The following is a 20,463-nucleotide window of genomic DNA, read 5'->3' as shown; positions in this document are numbered from 1 at the left end:
AAGACCATAAAATCAGAGGGATTGATGTAGTCAATATTCTGTTCCAGTTAGATGCAAAAGTCATTTGGTAGTGTTATTGATGGTGATGCAATGAAGTATTTTGTAAAAATAATGTCTTTCATCTTAGACTATACTACTAAGCTAAGAGAAAAATTGTACTGATTTCTTTTCATCCTCCCTCTAATGTTCTTGTATATGGTGAGGCAGGGACTAATGTGTGCTGGGGAGAAATTAACTCCTGCCTCCCTCCTACCCCTTGAAAAAGATAGGAAAAATAAAAGAATTATGAAATCACAGAATTTGAGAGAAGGAACCTCATTAGTCATGTATTCCAATCTATACAAGAATGAACCTTCACTTAAGTGTATCCAGCAAAATCATTCAGTCATCCTTGCCCTGCTTTACTCTCAATTTCCCCTCACTGAAAGGTGTCCCTTGCCTTTAGCTGAAGATATGTTTTATCACTTAGTCCACATATAAAAATTCCTTGTTACATCCCTAACATATCCTCTCCTTGCTATCTCAAGACTAGAAAAGTGAAAAGATTCCAAACTTTTTGTATAGTAAAGTTAAGTTTTCATAAGATAAAGTTCCATAAAAATGTGCTTTGAATTAAAAAAAAATCCCTGTTTAGTAATTCTTCAAAATTTGCTCTAATAATAGAAGTTTCTTTATTAGTTCTAGATGTTCTCTTGATCTTTTTTCTTTGAGTTAGCTTTCCTTTCTTTCACATGATAATAGCTGATTTGTGAGAATTGGTTACTTATTAAGTTTTGGTACAGGTCATTGGGCATTGAAAACTTCTACCATCTGTTAGCTACTGGACGTGTCTGTGTGAAATGAGTCGATAGTTAGGGTTGAATCTTCAAGAGGTGACTGGTAAAGCAGAGGCAACAGGGAGGCAAAGTAATGAAATGTTTTCAAACAAGTTGAAAGTCTGCCAAAATATCTTATAGTGTGTTTTAAATATTTTAATCAAGGTCTTTTGAAATTAAAAGAATCTGATATGAGTCTAACAATATAAATTAATTCTCCAAATACCAAATGAATTATGCAGTTAAATGAACAGTGAGTGCCAGGCTATGCAGATATCTGAACACAAAGGTGGGTGGACAATAAATTACTAAAGAAATGTTTCCTTTAACTGGTACAAGTATAATGACTAACAAAGGTTTTATAATACTTCACCTTAGCTCTTAGTACAGTGAAAGATCATCTTTACTTAGTTAATGTGAAGAAAACAATTTATTATTTTCCTTTATATGTTGCTCTGGTAACCAGTAAGTTTATTTAATGAAAATAAAAACTTTTATTATCTTTTAGTATTTTTAATCTGTTACGAGTTTCATGGGCAAACAAACTTTAATCTTTCTGTCTTTCCTACTTAAATATGAGCATACATATTTTTATATTTTTGTAAATACATATTTACAAAGAAAAAATTATACTTGGACTTTAGTTCATCTTCTCTTCTCCCTCTCCATTCCTCAAATATCCATAATCTTAACCTTTCCTTCTATTTTTCTTTATTTTAAAACTTCCAGAATATTTATCAGAAATAATTATATATTATGGCAGTTCAAGTGACTTGCTGCTAAAATATCTTCTGCTTGCCTCATAATTATAAATCCAGGCTTTTTAGGTGGGTTCAGGATCAATCATTTAGAAAGCCACTCTGTAAGTATGTTAACCCTCTACAAGAGTAGCAATTGTTTATAGTCATAGTGGTCCTTAAATAGATCAGTTGTAAACATTCTTCCCAGCCCCCAGAGCTTTCAACACTCATCCCACACTTGCTGATAATCTTAGTGATAATGTACTGATGATAATGAGCATCACTTGCTCCAAGAAAGATAGTAACTGTGTTGTGGGCTGTTTATCCAGTATAAAATTACTATTCTGCCTTGAATATTGACTAATTTTTCAGGCACTGGCAAACTGCCAGGATCTTTGTGTGCTGTTTCTTTATACATAGACCCACACCAATTTACTTGTCTGGTTAAAAAAACAGGATTTATTTCTCTGAAAGAAAGGAATTAAGATGACTCAACTTCCTTTTTTTCCCCAAATTGGTTAATTTTCATAGAAGTGACAAAACAGATAATATAATAACAGAATTAATGTAATAATAGAATTAATGTACAATACTGATTGTAATATAAACTGTTTAAGTCTCTTAGTCATCATGACAATGTCAAAATTCCAGTAATGTCCTTACCTCCTTACCCTTAATATAATGAGATTAGAATGAGCTGAATCACAACCTAGGTTCCTGAACCCAGTGATTCTGCCTCGTGGGGGTTCCAATTCAAACTGGATTTTCCAGTGTTCTTGTTTTCTTCCCTTCAGATTCATAGAATGAAGGGCAAAACAGTTGGAATGAAGTGGCTTTCTTTACTTGGACTGCCAAGGGCCACTGGGATCTCATGAATAGGCCTTCCTACTTTATCTATCTCTTTCTCCTTTTCTTAAAATTATAAAAACTTTTTTCATGAGTCTCTTTGGTTGGAAAATCCACTGGATATTCTCCAGGATGGCAGGTTTGCCACCCTTTTATCTCAATTAAAGATGCTTTATTCCTCAACTCATGAGTTAAATTTATTTTAGGACTTGGCAGTAGTAATACGTCACAGGAGCACCTAAAAAATTCAGAAGGAAACAGGACTGAGAGATTTGAGTGAGATTGATTCAGGATATGATCTTAGACAACTAGAGATTAAGAAAATGATAGCAGGCAATGTGCTATGATACCGATTGTGTTTGGTCCAGTGGTTTGGGCCTCTTCCATAATTGGTAATGATAGCCAGGAAACCTTATGATCCCCCTACTCTGCATTCTTTTCTCAAAGCAGAGGGGGAAAATGGAAAATAAAGCTACCTGGAGTTTCAGTAAGAAGAACTTTCTGATCCTTAATGATAACCCAGTGGAGAGAGTGCTGAACATGGAGTCAGAAAGACCTGACTTTAAGTCCAGCCTTAGACATTTACTACTTGTAAGGACCTCAACTTCACTTTTTGTCCTTGAAGCAAATCATTTCATTTCTGTTTGACTCAATTTTTCCAGGGTTTGTGATTATTGACTGAGATAATTGTAAAGTGCTTAGCAAAGTGAAAGCACTATTAAATGTTAGCTGTTGTTATTATATTATAAATTTTTACATAAAAGATAATTTATCACAGTCTATTATTAACTAAGAGAGCATCCTTAAAGCTACTTTTGGAATCCATGTGGCTTTTGATAGATGATAAATATTCAACCATCATGCTGAATACTCAGTTGATATGCTATTCTATTGCTAGATATGCCAGGAAAAGAAATCCAATTGAAAAACATTTAAATATTTAAACATAAGTAATAAGGAAGGAAGGAAGGAAGGAAAGAAAGAAACAAGTCTTTACTTATTAAGCATTTATTATGTACTAAGCATTATACTAAATTTTAAAGATATAAATTCAAGCAAAATGACTGTTCCTATCTTCAAGGAACTTACATTTTTTTTTTTTTTTGAGTCGTAATTGGGGTTAAGTGACTTACCCAGAGTCACATAGCTAGTATTAAGTATCTGAGGCTAGATTTGAAGTCAGGTTCTCCTGACAGGGAGAGCCAGTGTTCTATCCCCTACACCATCTAGCTGCCTCAAGAAGCTTATGGTCTAGAGAGGGAAGACAATGTATAAAAAAGGAGTATTGTGTGTGTGCGTGTGTGTGCGTGTGTGTGCGTGTGTGTGTGTGTGTGTGTGTGTGTACATGTGTAATGAAAGTGCCCAGCAGAAAAGCATGGTTTTGAAATCCAAGGAAAGTGAGGAACCTGACAGAAGAATGAAGGTGGGCCAAATTCATGCTTTCCCCAAAATGGAAATTCTAGATAGAATTTATTAATGGGAAAAAAGGACATTGACTTGACTCCTTTGTAGACTGATCTATGTTACCAGCTGTGAGTACTGTAGACTGTTGAGAAGGACCCAAGTGTTGAGGGATATTGTAGTATGAGCCAGCAGCAGAATGGACATGGTTTTGAAGACCAGAGGAAGCCAGAAATAAGGTTAGAAGGAGAATGAAGGAATGAGAAAAAGGAAAAAAGGAAAACAAATAGTAAAATATTCTTTGAACCCATTCACAAGAAGATGCAACTTTTCTAAATTTCCAGAGGAGTTAGTCTTCTTGTTGTTGATTTGTTTCAGTCATGTCCAGTTCTTTATGATCTCATTTGAAGTTTTCTTGACAAAGATATTGGAGCACAGGGTCACAATTTCTAAGACTGGATTTGAATTTGAGTCAACTCCAGATCTGGCTATCTATCCATTATGCTTAGTAACTGCCCAATTAGAATTAGTTAGAATCTAATTCCTCTTTAATCTCTGTACTTCCCACTAAAGCAGTCACTTTGCAATGGGTAGTCTTAAGAAGTGGAAGTTTAGACTGTGGTACTAAATGATTCATAGAATCCTTAGAACAGGGTGGAGAATAATTGAAAATTTTTGCCTTGGAACCTTTGATCATGATCAGGAGAGGTTCATGATGTCATGGCTGTTGAGTCACATGCTTCTCTTCATTTTCTCTCCTCTGATAGCAGTTCAATAACTTGTTGTTCCCATTTCATTTATTCCCATGGCTCTTGAATTACTTTTTAAAAGTTTATTGCCCTTGCTCTTTATTACATTGTTTTCACTTCCCAGTAATTTTTCCCTCCTTACCTCTTTGTTCCCCACCAAAGAAACTTCTCTTATAACAAAGTGGTACAGTTAAGTAAAATGACTCACCACATTGGCCACATGTGACAAAGGTAAATAAGTATCGGTCTACACCTATAGTTTATTTATTTATTTATTTTACACAAAAAGCAGGAAGCACACTTTATTATCAATCCTCTGTAGTCATAGCTGGTCACATTTTAAACTTCTTCTTAATCCTTTTCACCTATGAGTCCTTACCTGGTAATATTACTAAACTCTGGTTTATCCAAGATGCTCTCTCAATCACAAATATTGTAGAATATGAAATCCTAAGGACACAGTACTTACACCAAATACAAGGATGATGATAAATAGTTCAAACTGAAGGTGGCCAGTTTTGTATTTGGGAGATCAGAACCCTCTGCGTGTTCAGAGAAGACACATTTGAAAGGAATCAATAATAAGGATAAGATGCTTGGAGGAGTTAGGCAAAAAAATATAAAATAAATGAAATTTATCTTCATTTTTCTTATATTCTGCTTGCCTAACTTTCTGAATTGGCATACTTCGTTACTAGCTACTTGGAGGGAAATCCTATTTCCTCCAGATTTGCCTCCAGCTCTCTTTCCCACTCCTCTCTAAGGAGACTTTTCTCCTCTAGAATGAATCTCACCAGATCAAATTAACATGTCTCTCATATTAGTCATAGCTTATTACATTTAATAATGTCACTGATGCTCTAAGATTATCTCTAATTTATCCAGTATAGATTTTGTTTGTACATAGTTGTATGTTTTTTTCACCCATTACGTTACAAGTTCCTTCAAGTTATGGGCTATTTTTTTCTTTTCTTCTTCTTCTTTTTAAATCTTTACTATTTAGCACAAAGCTTGGTAAAAAGTAGGTATTTAATAAATGCCTGTTGATTTGACTTGATATTCACATTTTGATCCAGAAAATACCCTCTGCTTGCATTTTTTTGGTTTAAAGCAAAGAACACATTTAAAACATATGAAACTGGATCAAGGAATGTCTTATCCCAGGTTTGTGTTGGGCTTTATACCAATCAAAGCAATTCAGCAATTTTAACTACCTCTCTCTCTCTCTCTCTCTCTCTCTCTCTCTCTCTCTCTCTCTCTCTCTCTCTCTCTGTCTCTATCTCTCTGTCTCTCTCTCTTTCCTCCCTTCTCTCTCTCCTTCCACTTCCCTCCTTTTCTCTATTTCCTCTTTCTCCTCTTTCTCTGTTCTCTATCTCTCAGTTTCTCTTTGTCTCTGTCTCTATCTCTTTCTCTCTTTCCTCCCCTCTCTCTCTCCCCTCCCACTTCCCTCCTTTTCTCTCTTTCTTCTTCTCTTTTTCTCCTCTTTCTCTTCCTTCCTCCTCCCCTCCCTCTTTCCCTTTCTCCCTTTTTATCTCTCTCTCCCCTCTTTTCCTTCTCCCATGATTTTTATAATGAGAGGCATATAAGCAGGAAAATGGATTGTTAGGTTTTATATTTAAGCCTGATTCTAGCTGCCAAATCCTTAAACATATGGTTTAGGAAGAAGCTTCCAATATCTCAGGATTTGAATTATCTAACTCTTCATTGGTTATAACACTAAGATCAAGCTCATATTTGGTGATATTATAGAATGAGTAACTATGCCAGAATTTCTTTAGCTTCCAAAGAGTGTTTTCTTGTTATTGGCTCCTATGTTTATTGATGAATTTCCTGAACTTGGGTCTGAGGGTGTGTTGCAGTCATTTCTAGTAAACACTGATAATCTACAAATATTTTTTAATGATGTCAGTGAAGAGTTTAAAGAAATTCATGAACATAAATGATGGGTACATATTGATATAAATTATATGTGTGTTTAAGTCAAAATACTTATACATGTATATACATACACATTTATATTTGGACTTAACCTATGAATTCATTAGCACAGTCCACTCAGTAAAGAAACTTTATAGTTTTAAAAAGCTTCTTGGAGCAATGAGAAGTTGAGTGACTTGTCAAATGTCACACAACCCTTGTGTGTCAGGATTTGAAATCTTTTGAATTTCAAAATCAGTTCTCTATTTATTTATATGATACTGCCTTTCTTAGTAATCTAGAAATCCTAAGTAAATTAAAAACAAATATCAAGTCATTTTTGTATTTAACTCACATTGGTCCTATTATATTAAACTTGAAATCACAGAATTCTAAGGTTGAAATGATGCCATCAATGATGACATCTAGGCAAACCAGTAACAATGACCTCTAAAACATATTTGATAAGAGGTAATTTTGCAGCAGGTAACACAATGGATAGAATACTGAACTTGGAGTCAGAATGTCCTAGGTTTGAATCCTGTCTGAGGAATTAGCTGTATAACCCTAGGCAAGTCATTTAACCACAGTCTATTTCCATGTCTTTATCTCTAAAATGGTGATAATAGTAGCACAAGCTCATAGGATTATTGCCAAGATCAAATAAGATAACATTTATAAAACACTTTGTAAACTTTATATTACTATACAAATATCAGTTATTAATACCTCTAGGGGAAGGATCTCTATTATCTCCCAAGATTCTCCATTCTATTTTTGGTTAGCTCTAATATAAATTTTTCCTTGTATTATGTCTAAATCTTCTCTGCAGCCTCCATTTATTTATTTATTTATTTATTGATTTGGAGTTCAAACAAAATAAGTATATTTTTTTCATCTATATGACAATACTTCAAATACTTGAATGTGATTGACATGTTTCTCTCTTCCTCTCCCCCAATAATGTGATTCTCAGATGGTCATTTGGCTCCCCAATTATGTCTTACAAGGCCATTATCTTTTTATTTGGTTTTCATTAATTTTTTTGTTGTTAATACCCATTGCTTTATGAATCATGTTGGAAAAGAAAAATCAGAACAAAAAGGAAAAATCATGGGAGAAAAAAACAAAACAAAAAAGAAGTGAACATAGCATGTGTTGATTTATATTCAATCTCTGTAGTTCTTTTTCTGGGTGTAGATGGCATTTTCTATTCAAGGTCTATTGGGATTGCCTTGGATCACTGAACTGCTGAGATGAAGCAAGTCTTTCACAGTGGATCATTATACATTCTTGCTGTTAATGTGTACAATGTAATCCTGGTCCTGCTTGTTTCACTCAGTATCAGTTTGTGTAAATCTTTCCAGGCTTTTCTAAAATCAGTCTGTTCATCATTTTTAATAGAAAAATAATATTCCATTACCTTTATATACCACAAATTATTCAATCATTCCCCAATTGATGGGCACCTACTTATTTTCCAATTCTCTGCTACCACAAAAAGAACTGCTACAAACATTTTTGCACATGTGGGTCCTTTTCCCTCCTTTATGATTTCCTTGGGATACCAAATTTTAGTTTTATTTATTAGTTAAATAATTTTCTTAGTTTCAATTTTATTAATTTCTTCTTTGAGTTTCAGATTTTCTAATTTCATATTGGGGTTTTAAAATTTTGTTCTTTTTCTAGCTTTTTTAGTTTCATATCAAATTCATTGATCTCTTTCTTAATTTTATTTATATAGCTATTTAGAGATATAAAATTTCCTCTAAGAACTGTTTTGGCTGTATCCCACAGGTTTTGATATGTTGTCTCATGATTGTCATTCTCTTGGATGAAATTATGCAATGTTTCTGTGATTTGTTGTTTGACCCACTCATTTTTTAGAATTAGTTTAATTTTTTTTTAGTCTATCCCTAGCTCTTTATTGAATATAATTTTTATTACATCATGGTCTGAAAAGGAAACATTTGTTATTTCTGTCTTTTTGCATTTGATTGTGATGTTTTTATGTCCTAATACATGGTCAATTTTTACATGGGTCAAATTTTATGTAGAATAGAAATTTTCTATTCATTTTTCTCCAGAAGTCTATCATATCTAGGTTTTCTAGGATCCTATTTTAACCTCCCTAGTTTCTTTCTCATTTATTTTGTGTTTAGATTTGTCTGATACAGAGAGGGAAAAGTTTAGATCCCCCACTAATATAGTTTTGCTTTGTATTTCTTCCTCTAATTGGTTTAATATCTTCTCCAGGAATTTGTATGACATGTCTCTCTTGAACCAGAGGTTCTTCACTATAATTGCCCTGCTATGGATGTTATTGGGCATGTAGTATATAGAAATGAACACAGTATTCCAGAAACAGTCTCAGCTGAGACTATCATCTCCTTGTTCCTAGACATTGCCTCTTTTAGTGATGCCCAAGATGACATTAATTTTTTTGCTATCCTTTCATATTGTTGACTCATATTAAGCTTTGTGGTCTACTAAAACAACTAGATCTTTTTTAGAGGACTTATTAATTAATTAAATCTCCATTTTGTACTTTAAAAGAGAGAGAGAGAGAGTGTGTGTATGTATATGTATGTAAGACTTTTACATTTATTTTTATTTAATTTCATCTAATTAGATTTGAACCAATGTTCTTGATAATAAATATCTGTCTCTATTATGTAATATGTAAAATCTCTCTAAGTTTTAGGTCATTTACAAAATTATAAATATGACATTTATCTATACCTTTAATCAAGTCATTGATAAAAGTATTAAATAGTTCAGGGTCAAGCACATTTTTGATGCACTCAAAAAGAAATTTCCTCCCAGGTCGATATTTAACCATTAATTACTATTAATAATCAATACTCTTTGAGTCAAACTATCAAGCCAGTTCTGAATTTACCTAATTTTACTATCCCATGTTGTTTTCCATCTTGTTCACAAGAATTACATGAGGTTTCTGGTCAAATACTTTGCCTAAAACAAAAATTATTATAGAGCTATTTCCTAACATTTAGGGCTTTTAAAATAGATAAGGAAGTCCTTATGAGTAAATCTCAGGGTCTTTTTGTTATTGGTGTTCAGTTGTTCCTCTCATGTCAAGGACTGGAAGTTTATAAATACAGACTAGATAACTTCAGAATTTTGTATTCCAGATTTACATCTTAGATTACATTAGACTGGATGATCTACAAAGTTACTTTCAACTCCAATATTTCATTATTCTACACATTTCTTCCCTGATTTTCTGTCAAATTTGCTCATTCTAACTCCTGGGCTTATATCCCAAAGAGATCTTAAAGAAGGGAAAGGGGACCTGTCTGTGCCAAAATGTTTGTAGCCACCCTTTTTGTAGTAATTAGAAACTTGAAATTGAATGGATGTCCATCAATGGGAGAATGGTTGGGTAAATTGTAGTATGTGAATGTTATGGAATATTATTGTTCTGTAAGAAATGACCAACAGGATGAATACAGAGAGACCTGGAGAGACTTACATGAACTGATGCTAAGTGAAATGAGCAGAAGCAGGAGATCATTATATACTTCAACAACAATATTATATGAGTATATATTCTGTTGGAAGTGGATTTCTTCAACAACGAGAAGATCCAATTCAGTTCCAATTGATCAATGATGGACAGAACCAGCTACACCCAGAGAAAGAACACTGGGAAATGAGTGTGAACTACTTGCAACTTTGTTTTTCTTCCCAGGTTATTTTTACCTTCTGAATCCAATTTTTCTTGTGCAATAAGAGAATTGTACAGATGTGTACACATATATTGTATTTAAGATGTATTTAAGATACACTTTAACATGTTTAACATGTATGAGATTACTTGCCATCTAGGGGAGGGGGTAGAGGGAGGAAAGGGAAAAGTTAGAACAGAAGTGATTGCAAGGGACAATGTTGAAAAATTACCCATGCATATGTTCTATCAACAAAAAGCTATAATAAAAAACAAAAACAAAAACAAAAACAAATTTGCTCATTCTATTCCTCATTTCTGCAGTGTCTTGTCTTTGTTAATGTGATAATATATTTGTTTTGAACTGTTTCACCTTTTAAAAATATATTTTTCTACCCAGAAAAAGAACTATGGGAAATGAGTGTGAATCACAACATAGCATTTCCACTCCTAATGTTTTTGTCTGCTTGCCTTTTTCTTTTCCTTCTCAGGTTATTTTTACCTTATTTCTAAGTCCGATTTTTCTTGTGCAGCAAAATAATTGCATGGATATGTATACATATATTGTGTTTAACATATACTTTAACATATTTAACATGTATTGGTCTACTTGCCATCTAGAGGAGGGGGTGGGGGGAAGGAGAGGAAAAGTTGGAACAGAAGGTTTTGCAAGTGTCAATGCTGAAAAAGTACCCATGCATATATCTTATAAATAAAAAGCATAAAAAAGTTTCACTAAAACAAAAAAAACCCCAAAAAACAATACATTGTTCTTTGTCTTTATTTTTGAAGAGAACCAGTGATATTATGGGTAATGTCTTAACTCATGAGTGAATTGGATTTAAATGAGACAGAATTTCACAAAGTTGTCAGTCTCATTCTTCCTGAGTCATCAAAATCTAGTGGTAGGACAAAGGTCAAGGTGAAGGGCAGTGGCCCAGGATGCTGTATTTTGGAACTTATATCTTTTCCCAAAGAATTTACTATGTGTGAATTTCAAACAGGATAGCAGGTGTGTGCATCTGTCTCTACCATTTCAGTCACACTAAAAAGGCAGTTGTTTTTCTACTTGGTCTGCAAAGATGATGAGCATAGGTTGCAGGACCTGATGTCTTTGTGAGATCTTTTATCTTTTGAAGCTTTCTTGGCATTGTGTTTGTATGAGAAATTTGTGGAAAGTACTAAAACAGATGAGAAATTCAGATTTCTTGAAATCTCTCCCGGAATAAAGTTCTGTCTTCTTTGAACAGTTACCAACTGAATTAGGAGGGAAAAAAATCAACAAGATCCAACCATTCCTTTTTGATGCTAAGGTACTATATCAGATTGATAAATAACTGAAAACTTTAGAGCAGCGGAATAAAATTCAAAGTCAGATCAAATATTGACTTAGACCACAAATTAATATGATATACATATATATACACACATACATACACATATATGTACATATATACATATATACACATCTTATTTTTATTGTTTTAAAATTTTTCCCAATTACATTTTAACCTGGTACAGACTATAGTCAGGAGCTACATTCTGTGGGCTGTAAGTTTGACATCTTTGCTCTAATACCTGGGTTCAAATCCTGGCACTGTTTTTTGCTACCTGCATATCTCTGGAGAGGTCACTTCACATGTGGGGTGCTGTTTTCCTTTCTGTAAAATGAAGGAGTTAGACTAAAATGATCCTGTATGTAATTTTCTCTCATTGACTTGGGCAAAGTTGTTGTAGAAAAATTACTGAACTTAGAATCAGAAAATTTGAGTTCATATCTTGGATTTGAGTCTAAAAATTTACCATTGGCAAGTTATTTGATCACCTTGAGGCTTAGTTCACTCATATGCAGATGGAAATGATAAGATTAAGAATACCTATACCACTAGGGAAAACACTATGAACCTTAGAGTACTATAAAAATTTTACTTATTGCTAAATGGATGATCATCACCTTTTATTTAACTAAATGTCACTGTAATTTATGAAATCAAGCATATAAAACTTAAGGTCTTAAGAACTATCCAGTTTCTTAGCCTCACTGGATTTAAATAACCAGAGAGATCAAAGCTTCTCAAACTTTAAATCTTATAATTGAATGTGGGTATCAAAAAATAAAAATAAAAAACAAAAACAAAAAACCCCCACCTCTGACAACAGTAAGTTATCAAATATTCTTCCAAGATTAAATTCTTTATGTAAAAATAAGCAAGCACATCCATCTCAGTTTGCAAATTTGCTTTTCTCTTTACTAAATGGTAAAATTATATGTATACAAAGAATTGTTTTTAAAATAAATTTATGATTTATTATCAGCAAATATTTGAATTGTATATCTATTTTATATACCTGCATACTGAGAGTCCTGTAAAAACTTTCTTAGGGAAAAAAGAAGTGATGCGTAGAAAAAGTTTATGTAGCCCTGGAATAGATGACTCTTTGAAGTAATCAGCATTTCTGTGCTTTTAAGTGTTTGGGGAAGGAGGGAAGAAGTCATGATGGTCTGTCATTGCTAAAGATTCCATGTAGCATCCTGGCCTCCTATTGTATGTCCACATGTTGGCCATTGGATAAGGATCTCACATTTGAAGTGCTAACAGCTAAGTTAATATTTGTAATAGCTCTATAAAATTATTTGTGTCATTGTTGGTAGTGTTAGTGAGAGTAAGAAAAGGAGAAATAGATAATAAAATTGTGTAACTCAGTTCTAACTCTATGGCTTTTTTTTTTTTTTTTTTTTTTAAGAATGTTTATCAGTAACTTTGGAAATAGACTAGAGAAGCTCCTTTGTGAATTTGCATTTGACACCAACGTGGCAGAAGTGGGAAATGCGATTCATTTGAACTTCAGATTAAAAATCAAAATGATCTTAATAGATAGAGAAGTGGTCAGAAACTAGCATAAAAGATCAAAAGAAAATCTTGTTATTGAGTCAATGATTTGATCAATTTTATATATATGTATATGTTTGAGAAATAGAGAAAGAGAGAAAGAATAAGAGAAGAGAGTACACTTCATTTACATGTAGTGCTCAACTATTTCATGGGAGGAATATTTTTCTGAACTACTACAATATTTAGTTGTTACCAGATACTTTATTACTTTATACTGCACTCTTTTTAATGTCTGTGTTAGTTTTCATTTTCAACTAGAATGTAAGTTCCTCCACTTCAGGTACAATGTCTTATACTTTTGTATTTTCTCATAGCACTTAACATAGTGTTATGCATATACTCAATACATTTCTATTGATTGATCATTAGCCAAGAAAACAAATTACTTCTGCATCATGAAGATTTAGATTACATGTCAGGAAACTTTTTCTGATCTAGAGCAGTTCAACATTGGAATAAATACAAAAAAGAGACTTTGTCTTTAGAGACTTTTGAAAATAGAATAACAAGGCACAAGTATGATCATATCTAAAAGAAAAGTAATAATGCTTTTAAGCCCCTTGATTCATTTCCTATTGTTAAAAAAAATAAAATTATTTATTACAATATTTCATGACATCAGATTTTTTGAACTTTAAGACATCATCTCTTGGAGATGCGTTAAAAAGTCCTGTGAGTTCGATTATTTAGCATTTTGCTAATTAGAAAACAGACTTTACCATATTTGTATCCTGACTGCTTGAAGGAAAAAAAAAAACAGTTTGTGTTCCATTTAAGTATTCATGTATTCACTTCTGCTTTTAATATTTTGTTTCTCTTGATAATTTTTTTTTAAAGAAATGAATCTAATTTAAGGGTTAGTTCCTCTTCAGTGGAAGACTAGGAGTATTCAATTATTAAGGGTGGTATTTATTTCCTTAAACTCATCTCTGAGTCTCTGGAGACTATTGCAGTAAGTACTTCTTCCACATTTACTTAAAAGTACCCTGCAGGCACTTTTTCTGCTGAAGCATATCTGCAACTCCTCCATTATTAATATTATTCATCAGTTGAATTATCCAAAAAACTTTCATCACCTAGTCATTCAACCAGGAACTCATATTCTAATATATCCTATTTTCAAGAACTCATATTTGAACATATTCTCATATTTTATTCCATTCAAATAATTATATACATATAGATAACTATATACATACAAGATATATACATAGTAAATAAAAGGTAATCTCAGAGAAGGTATTAACTGAGGGGCAAGGTGGAGCACAAGGAAAAGCCTTCTGAAGAAAGTGGGATTTGAACTAAGTCCTGAAGGAGATAGAGGGAAACTAGATAGCAGAAGTGAAGAGGAAAGGCCTTAGAGCCTTGGAGAAGAGCTGGTGCAAAGTTAAAGAGATAAAGTACCATTTTTGAGGAACAGCAAATAAACCAGGATAGTTAGAACTTAGAGTATGAGGAGGAACATAAAGTATAAGGAAGGATATAAGAGGCCATGGATTAAATGCCAACCAGAAGATTTTATATTTTACAGAAAACTGTTAGAGTTCATTGAATAGAGAAAAGGTATGATACAGTCAGATCTGTGTTTTAGGAAGATCACTTTGGCTGCTGAGTGGAGTTAGTCAAAAAAAATTTATTAAGTTAAATTAAAATGGAGACTCATTATAAAAATTATATTATAGTGTTCTATATTCCTATATAAAATTTTTATGCCATATAGTATATTATAGTATAGTGTCATATAGTTAATTATAGTATTCTATATAAGAGATGATAAGGGCCTCAGAATTGTAGCTAAGTGAAAAAAAATTAATATAAGAAATATCATTATATGTATTGTACATAGACTATATTGTAACACATGTAAAATGTATGGGATTGCCTGTCATCGGGGGGAGGGAATAGAGGGAGGGGGGGTAATTTGGAAAAATGAATACAAAAAAAAAAAAAAAAGAAATATCATTATAACAAATAAGATTTGATCACGTTAAATATTGGGGGAGTCAGAAGGATGAGTTGAAGGTGTTATTGAAGTTCTGAGCATGGGTAACTAAGAAGGATAATGTTGCCTTTGATAGTAATGTTAAAGTTGGGAAGAGGGGGAGTGTATGTGAGTAAAGATAATGAACTCTGTTTTGGATATATTGAGTTTGAGATGCCTATGGGATATTCAGCTTGAGATATGTAAAAGGCAGCTGTGATGTTGGATAGGAGTTCAAGAGAAAGATTAGGGCCAGATGTATAGATCTATGCAAGTAGGAAGTATTTGCATAGACTGAACCTCTGGAAGCTTATGAGTATATTCCATGATTTTACTAACAGTCATGCTCTGTAAATAAGGAGGGAAGTATATTTTCTCTTTTCTTCAGAGCTATTCTTAGTCATTATCATTAAATAGTTTTCAATATTGTTCGAATTGTTGCTGTTGTTCTTTACATTTATATAATTGTTGGTATCAATTTTTTTTCTGGTTCTATTTAATTTATTTTGCCTTTATTCCTAAAATGTTTTACATTGAAAAGCTTTTGAATCAGCACAAATCCCCCACTGAAACTGGTCATCCTAGATTTAGGGAGAGGAAAAAAGTAGAGAAAGCCAGGGAGTAGAAGCTCATTAGTCATGTCTCAAGCCTTGTGAAGGTTGGGAGACAAAACAAAGGAAGTGAATAACGGAGTGTTTTATAGAACACTGGGGAAATAGGTTTCTATAAATATAGTATCCATATACTCTTCCTAATCCTTTTCAAAATGTATAGAAGTCCTCAGCAGTGCTTAAATATTTTAAACCTATACATATTAATTCAAAAGTTTTGTCAAAAGCATTCTTCTCAAGCTTTTAGGTTGCCTAAATAACTTTCTTTGTTCTCTCTATGTGAAATTTTAATCCTAACTGAAAGGCCTAGAGCATTGGTGTTTTGAATTATAAAATATGACAATCTCCTTTGCAACTAGTAAAATCAATACATCTATATGTATATGTGCACATATGTAACACATATATGTATATGTGTATACATGTACACACATGTATAAAATTAGCCTTTGGATATTACTAAATCATACTCTAGAACTGTACACATAGTTTAGTATATTAGTTGTAAGAATCTTGATACTTTAAAATAAAGTAAATGACCCACAATAAAAAAAAAAAATACCCACAGTATTTTGGGGGAATGTTAATTTGTAGGAAAAACTCAGGGAGTTGGATATCTTAAAGCAGAATTCTAGACTTATTATAGTGGAGATAACTACTATAGGTACCCCTAGTACCTGGTCCTAACAGGATTTTATCTCATAGAAATGACCCTTACTTTACAATAATTTCTCAACCCACTGAGATGGAAAATTAGAATAGATCTGGCTCACACTTTTTAATAGAGATTTAAGATGTCTTCCTAATGTAAGCTGCAAAGATTAACTCAATTACACATACACCAAGGTTCTTATATCAAAGAACGAACATTTCTTGAACTTGATTATAATTCTAAGGAGAGAAAAAATAAAACTAAAAAAAGAGAGTGGAGAAGGCAAAGAGAAGGTCTAGAACCAGAATCTTATTTTCTTGGACAAATGTCCTTTGATGGGCTACTTGTATCGTTAGAACCAGTGAAACTGAATGTGTCTCTCCTTCCTGCTCTTCCACCCCACGATCCTTTCTTTTCACATGGATGTCATGAACTGAACTCATTATAGGAGAGGGACTATGCTTCCCCTGCTTACCAGTCCTTTACCTCAGTTTAATGAAATGTATCTGGGGGGCTTTATTTCAAACAGTTTCTCGGGCTTGGTGATAACACAGAATAGAAACTAATACCCTTAGGATCATTCTTCAGGGTTGGAGCAAAAGAGAGTTAAGGGGAAGATGGATGGAAGTTGCTGAGAAGAGCAATATGTAGACTATATTGTATGCTTGTATCATATAGACCCTTAATTAAGAATGGTCATTGTTAAGCAGATCTGTTAAGCAGGCACCTCATATTTCTGCCCCTCTCCACACACCTTTTTTTGTGCTGAGCTACTTTTCCCCTCAGGTGAATTTCCTTCTAACCACTCCCTTAGCCCCTCTCTTCTGGAAAGCAACCTCCTCTTCAAATCTGGTCCTTAAGGATAGCCTTAGAATAATCTTAGTGTTAGACCAGGCTGTTGCTTCCAGCCAATGTAGAGAAATATTTTTTAAAAGTATTTTTTATCCTGAGCAGTTATTAAAATGAAACAGTTTTTTCTCCTTTCTAACTTTAAGCCTCTACCCAGAAAACTTACTTTGATAAAATACTATGATTTTTAAAAATTCTTGATTTTTCCAGGGACTCTAAATCAACCCCTCAATGCTTCATTCAAAAGACATAATTTAGCAATGAATGTTTGCAGCCTTAAGAGAAAAAGTTAGCATTTAAATACAAAATGGGTAAGCTGATTTAAACAGCAGAATAAAAACCTCATACAGTAGAGAGACACATTAGACTCATAACCTCTTTGGAAAGATGGAGGGAAATGAAATGAAATGATAAATCAGCACCTACAATCTATGGCCTAAATGGGTTTCAGCTACAGGATCTGTCTAATATGATCCATGTATGATTTGGAAAGATTGCTTTGGATGTGGAAGCATATCAACATTGCCTGGCATTATCAACATTATCAGTTTAGCTTCTCTGCTAATTCCATTGTCCCCAGGTTTCCATTGCTTCTAGAGCCGTATATTCAGCAACAAATGGATAAAATGGGAGCAGCAGCTTTCTTATTCCAAGAAATTTCAGACATATGCTGCTACCAAATTTAGTTCTCTCTTCATGATGGTTCTGGATGGTGTCCACAGAACAAGTGTCCTTAAATTGATTTATACAGTGGTACAATATAGTAGCTGCTTCTGAACTATGCTGTAAATCACAACACCTGGCCCTAGAAATATCAGAGTGAGTTAAATTCTGGACTGTATGGAATGGTTTGATGCAATCTCTTTTAGAGGTTAGGAAAGGAATTTCTTTTTTGCTTCCTGAAGACACAGTAGAATGGGAATTTCTTGTCTTCTTGGCTTCTATAACTACATGTTCACAATATGAAAGGGGTTAATTTACAAATGAATGGCAGTCTTTTTTTTTTTTTTTTTTTTAATAGAACATTGTAGTTGCCCAGCAGAACATCAGGGAAGACCCAAAATATATAACAATAAATTATTGATTCAAGAAAGGATATATAATAGAAGAAACTATATTCATGAGCATCTTTTCTTTCTTGTAAGTTGTCCTTTTGTTCTCTGCTACTTATTTTTTTTACTTTTTCTCTCCTTTCATCCCTCCTTACTTCCCTCAAGCAGGCTATAGTTAAGAAAGGATATATTTATGTATACATATATAGATAAACACACGTACACACACACACACACACACACACACACACACACACACACACACACAAACTGTTGCCTCTTTTCCACATCTTTCCTGTCCTTGCTAAGAATTTGCTTTAATTCTGTTCCTTAACTTGCTTTGCTATTACTTAATCTTTCCTGGTCCATGGATCCTTCCCTTTGCTTCCTCCTCTGTCCATCCTTTCCTCTTTATTTCTTTGTAGATTTTGGAGGATACTATACTCTTTATAGTTAGAGCATATATGTAGTGTTGCCTAATTAATGCATTCCTAATGTGAGTAGGTTTTCAGAATTATGAGCCTTCTTCCTCAAATGCCGCTGTGTCTATTCTTCCTTTGTATCTCATTTATATAACATAATTACCATTTTTATCATAACTCTGCCCCAATCTTTCTTTTGAGCCACTCAATTGCTGATACCAATCTTAAACATATGGTATACATTTACGTTAAGAATATAGACAATTTGTCCATGTTAAGTTCTTTGAAATTTATCTTTGATATTGACTCATAAATTAAATTTTCTATTAAGTTTGGGTTTGGTTGGAAAAAAGTCCTAAAAATCTCCAAGTTCATTGAATGTCCATTTCTTTTCATTTAATATAACCGATAATTTTTCTGAATATGATGTTTTTTGTTGCAATCCAACTCTTTTGATTGTTGGTATATATGATTCCAAAACCTACTTTTTTTTTTTTTTTTTTTTTCATTGTGGCTGCTGCTAAGTCCTGTACAATTCTAATTGTAGATCAAGCATATTTGAATTTTTTTTTCTTGTTTCTTGCAAGAGTTTCTCTATGATCAGAGGCTTTGAAATTTGGCAATAAAATTCTTATGTGTTCCACAAAGGATCTCTTTGAGGTGATGCCTGTGGATTTTTTTCTATTTCTACTTTCCTCTCATGTTCTATCACTTCAATACAATTTTCCTTGAATTATTATCTTGCATTATTGTGACAAGGTTTTTTTGTTTTTTTTTTTTGTTCACATCTTTCAGGTAGTCCTGATGAGGTACAAATGATGAGGTTAGTGGTAGTGAAGAGGTGTGAGAATTGAGGTGGGGAATCCCTCTGGTCAGTGCAAGTCCAATGCAAAAGAATTTGCAAATCCCAAAATCTGTATGGCAAAAGAGGAATTTTTTTGTTCACTAAGAAGGAAGTTTTATTAGAGGGCAAAACTCCTCATTAGAAGTTTGACAATGAGAAGTCAGCTTTGCTAGGAAGACAGACTTCTTAATGGCAAGGTCTTGTCAGGGAGATAACAAAGGTTAACACCGAGAAGAGAGTATCTTCACTGTGAGCAAAAGTTCTGGCAGGCAGCTTTGCCAAGCCAGCTTCCTTAGCAAGCATACTCCTGTTTCAGATTTCTGCAAAAATTGGGGGTTCAGAGTTGTCTTTTTTTAGCAATGTGAGGCTTGGGCTTCAATGGCTCAGGCCTAAATTTTCAGTTGAAAAGAGATGATTTATCTTGGAGTTTTGAGCCACTCAATAGAACTATCAGGTTGAGATCTCCAACTGAATGAGACCACTTAATTTGGGGAAAGTGTTGTCTGGGAAAGGTATGCTTTTCCCAGGACAGAGCATGAGACCCTGAATCACCCTTCTTTTACAGATTAAAGGATACACAGTTTACATCTGTCTCCCGCAAAGGTTACATCATTTTTCCCAAAAATATTTCAGTTTATCAGTCCAATTATTCTTATATTTTCACTTGACCTGTTCTCCAAATCTGTTGTTTTTCTTATGTTTCACATTTATTCTGTTCTATTTTTTTCATTCTTTATATTCTATTTTGCTATTTCTTGGTCTCTTATAGTTTAACTAGCTTACCTTTGCCCAATTCTAATTCTCAGAGAGGGTTTTTTTTTTTTTTCTTTTCTTTAAGACTGTATCTCCTTTTCTAATTCATTAATTTTTTTTTCATAATCTTTTTTTTTTCTTGGACAGTATGTGTGTGTGCATAAAATGTTAGTTTTTTTCCTCAATGTCTCTCATGTGATTTAATCTTTTTTTTTAATTCTTCTATAAATTCTCTCTGGGCAGGGA

The sequence above is a fragment of the Sminthopsis crassicaudata genome, chromosome 1, assembly GCF_048593235.1.
Source record: "Sminthopsis crassicaudata isolate SCR6 chromosome 1, ASM4859323v1, whole genome shotgun sequence".
In the NCBI taxonomy this organism is placed as follows: domain Eukaryota; kingdom Metazoa; phylum Chordata; class Mammalia; order Dasyuromorphia; family Dasyuridae; genus Sminthopsis; species Sminthopsis crassicaudata.
The sequence above is the reverse complement of the archived record's forward strand: the minus strand, read 5'-3'. Positions refer to the sequence as shown.